Source organism: Mastomys coucha, unplaced genomic scaffold (genome assembly GCF_008632895.1).
Source record: "Mastomys coucha isolate ucsf_1 unplaced genomic scaffold, UCSF_Mcou_1 pScaffold22, whole genome shotgun sequence".
Taxonomy (NCBI): Eukaryota; Metazoa; Chordata; class Mammalia; order Rodentia; family Muridae; genus Mastomys; species Mastomys coucha.
The window spans coordinates 182247443-182251576 of NW_022196905.1; the positions used below are offsets into that span (position 1 = coordinate 182247443).

The window sequence follows — 4134 nt, forward strand, 5'->3', positions numbered from 1 at the left end:
TGGGTTTTCGTACTTGATCCTCCTGCTTCAGTTTCCCTAGGGCTGGCACAACAGCATACATCACCATGCTTGCCTTTTTGTTTTTTGGCACAGAGTCTGTCTGTTTGTCCGTCTGTCTTTCTGTCTATTTATTGTACTTGAACTGAGGTCTTGCCTAAACTAGGCAAGGGCTCCACCATTGAGATGCTCTTCAGCTTTGTATTTTCTCAACTCAAAGGATAAAGAGATTAAATGTCTTGGCAACAGATACTCAGTTCATCATCTGCAACTGATGTCTGTACCCCTGATTATAGGTTTTATGCTCTTTTACCTCATAATTATATACAGTCTATTACAGGGTCCATTGTTTCTGAATGTGTGCTTATTGGTTTTATATGGTGCTATCAGGCAAGTGTTTGAGTGTTTTAAAAAATTGTGTGTGTGTATGTGTATGTGTGATGTAGTATGTATGTGACATGATTGTATGTGTTTGTGTGATGTGAATGTGTGTGATGTGTGTGTGTGATGGGAGTATGTGTGTGATGTGTGTGTGTATAAGGTGAATGTGTGTGTGATGCCAGTGTGTGTATGTGTGTGTGTGTTGAGTGTATGACCATACATGTGGAGGTCAGAGAACAGATCTGTGGAGTCCTTTCTTTTTCCAGTTTTCGTTGGGTCTGGGGATTGAACTCAGTGTGGCAGGCTTGCGTAAGCACCTTTACTCATAGAACCACCTTAGGACCCTCCAAGAGTCTCAAGAATCTCTTCTAGTCCAAAGGCTGAGCTAAAATAGCCTTGACTCAGCACTTTTTCAAAAGGAAGGAGGCTGCATTGTGCACATGTCCTCACTGTCCAATTTTTTTCTCATGTTTGGAAAACAATTTTGTCAGCAGGAGAGTATAAATGTCTAAGTCTTTCTTAGTGAATATGATCAGCTTACCACACTTACCAGAGCAGTGACCACAGACTCCAGTCACTAACGACTAGCAAATGGTGACTGTTTGGTGATCCTGGGCCCCTTCTCTGTGGATAAGATAGGAGTAGATCCAGTTGGAACGATCAAAGATGACCCCATTTGTATCTGGTTTGTATTTATTTATAACTGCCTACTGTGTGACTATAAATGCTGATATCTCCAGGGTGAAAAAAATGATATGAGATGTTGAGGCATCTGTCCCTGTGGATAAGAGCTCCAGAGTGAAGATAAAGGTCACAATGGAAGTGAAGTGCCAAGACTTTCATTAGTCCACAAATCAGAATTTATTTGACCCTAACTCCTCCTGCTGGCACCCAAGGGTACTGTAAAACTGAGTTCTAATCAAAACAGAATAATGAAATATAATCTAAAAAGGGATAGGTGTGTAGGTTAGCTTTCAAAACCCAGAGGTATTTTGTTATTTTAAGAACAGAATTCTCTACCTGACAAGTTTCTTTTGTAGTTGAATACAATCTGTAAGATATATTTTTTTCATAAGTACTAGAGTGAGACACTTAACAGTTGCATAAATAGAATGGAAATGAGTCTCAGACAGTTTTCCAGGGTGGAAGTGGTATAGGATGGAATTAGTATAAACTTTCTCAAATACCAACATACATTCATTCCTATGGAGATGAACTAGTTAAACTCAACCTATTCATTCATATAATGAGCAGATACTGAGTGCCGACCATGTTTCAACAACGTTATGTCTTACGCCTTCCATAGTTGGGAAGTAAAAGTAATTGTGAACTGAAATATAAACACCTCTTACAAATGCATTTGAGTATTTGAACAATGCTGTGTTCTCAAGCTTATTGCCTGCACCCAAATTTGCATTTAAGACTCAATTTTGGAGATTTCTTTTCTTTTTTTTTTTAATTTTTGAGATATTTTTCATTTGAAGGTAAACTTAATGCTATTAAGTAAATTCACAAATATACTATTTTTTATTACCCAATTCTAATTATCTAAAACACACATTGCAAACATACAAATATCTATTCTCACTACATGTCAGCACCCATTCATCATTGTTTTGGAAATGGGGAGAATAGATTCCCCTTAAATTGCAAGTCAGTAGGTGTTTCTTTACAGTTAACTTTAGCAAAGTTCATACAAAATTGTAATTAACAATGATCTTCTTGTTAACTCACAAGGAAACACCTTCAAAACTGTATTTTGTTAAAGTTTCTGAACTAAAATGTAGAAAAACGGAACTATACAAATATTGAAAAGTTAAAAATTCCTTAATTTTTTATTCCTGGTACCACTACCACAGTTTACAGGGCAATAAACCTGATATAATGAAAAGAAAAAGACACCTGGTGGTGGTGGTACCTTTAATCTCTGCACTTTGGAGGCAGAGGAAGGTGGATTTCTAGTTCGAGGCCAGCCTGGTCTATAGAGTGAGTTCTAGAACAGCCAGGGCTACACAGAAAAACCCTGTTTTTTTTTTTTGTTGTTGTTGTTGTTTTGTTTTGTTTTTTGTTTTTAAATAAAAGGAAAGCTACAATAGATAAAAAGACCTCAGGAATGTACATCTAATTGACACTACACTGCATTAATCAATAGCTGCATTCTTTGCAAACTGTGGCTATAACGGTCCTGAACAAGAAGGGATTCCTGTTTAAGCTGCAGTGACTTTTCTGACTATGGGTCATCGTTCCTTCTGTGGCAGATTTTTCCAGTTCCTCTAATGCATTTGGGAAGACTGTCTCAAAGTAACCTGCAGCTTTCCTGACAACTCCTCACTCTCTCTCCTGCTAAGAACTGTAGCCATTTCTGTTTTATTTTGAAGCCTTCTGCTGCCATATCCACCACTTCCACCTCCAGATCCATAGCCACCACCATAGGGACTGCCTGAGCTTCTTCCACCAAAACTGCCCCCCTTCATAGGTCCATAATTTGATTGTTGTTGTCCACTGTAATTTCCAAAGTCATTATAGTTCCCATGACCACCATAGTCACCTCCATCAAAATTTCCTCCTTCATTGTAACTATCATAATATCCTCCTCTGCCACCATGTCCACGAACCTCCATAACCTCCTCTATTACTGTAACCAGGACCACCACCATAGTTGCCACCATTACCTCCAAATCCATTATATCCACCATCACCACCTCCATAACTACCTCTGCTGCCACCACCTCCATCACCACAGCCTCCTCTTCCAACAAAGTTTCCCCCATCACCTCCAAAGTTTCCTCCACTACCCACAAAGTTGCCCGATCCACCTCCATGACCTCTCTGTGATCCAGCAAACTGCATCTCTTGTTTAGAAAGGGCCCTTTTCACTTCACAATTGCCCATTAATAGTGTGGTATTTCTGAACAACAATTTTATCAACTGTGTCATGATCATCAAAAGTTACAAAAGCAAATCCTCTCTTTTTCCCACTCTGCCTATCTTCCATAACTTCTATGGCTTCAATCTTGCCATGCTTTTCAAAGTAGTCTCTCAGATTATACTCTTCTGTATCCTCTTTAACGCCACCAACAAAAATTTTCTTCACTGTTAAATGGGCACCAGGCTTTACAGAATCCTCTCTAGAGACAGCTCTCTTTGGTTCCACCACACGCCCATCAACCTTGTGTGGCTGAGCACACATTGCAGCATCCACCTCTTCAACACAAGAGTAGGTCACAAAACCAAAGCCTCTGGAATGTTTTGTTTGGGGATCTCTCACCACCACACAGTCTGTTAGTGTGCCCCATTTCTCAAAATGTTCTCTTAAGCTATCATCTGTGGTTTCAAAGCTCAGGCCACCAATAAACAGCTTCCTCAGCTGCTCGGCTTCCTTTGCATCATGGCCCTTGATGGGAAAGCCAAGTAGTCTTACAGAGCAGGGTGGTACATAGCAGGCCCAGACCATGTTCGACTCCAACAGCAAGCCTAGGCTGTGTGGGGGTGACTCAAGAGAGCCAGAGATTTCTTTTTACATTTATTTTATTTAGCATATGTGTGCTCAAGGTTCTTGTGTGGAGGTCAGAGGGCAACTTTTGGGTCAGTTCTCTCTTTTTACCATTAGGTTCCACCTGGTTGTCAATAGTAAATTCACTTATTCTCTGGGCCACCTTGCTGGCCCCAATTTGGAAATTTAATTAAAGTTAATTATTGCAAAGAACTTAGAGATGCAGACCTATGTTCCTCAGTTGTTGTCCTTGTCATTATCTT

The 4134-nt window shown here is 39.8% G+C and overlaps 1 pseudogene; it reads right to left on the reverse strand.

Annotated features, from left to right (window-relative positions):
- Positions 1 to 2651: 2651 nt before the first annotated feature.
- Positions 2652 to 3832, reverse strand: LOC116104785 (annotated as a pseudogene).
- Between the last annotated feature and the right edge of the window lie 302 nt (positions 3833 to 4134).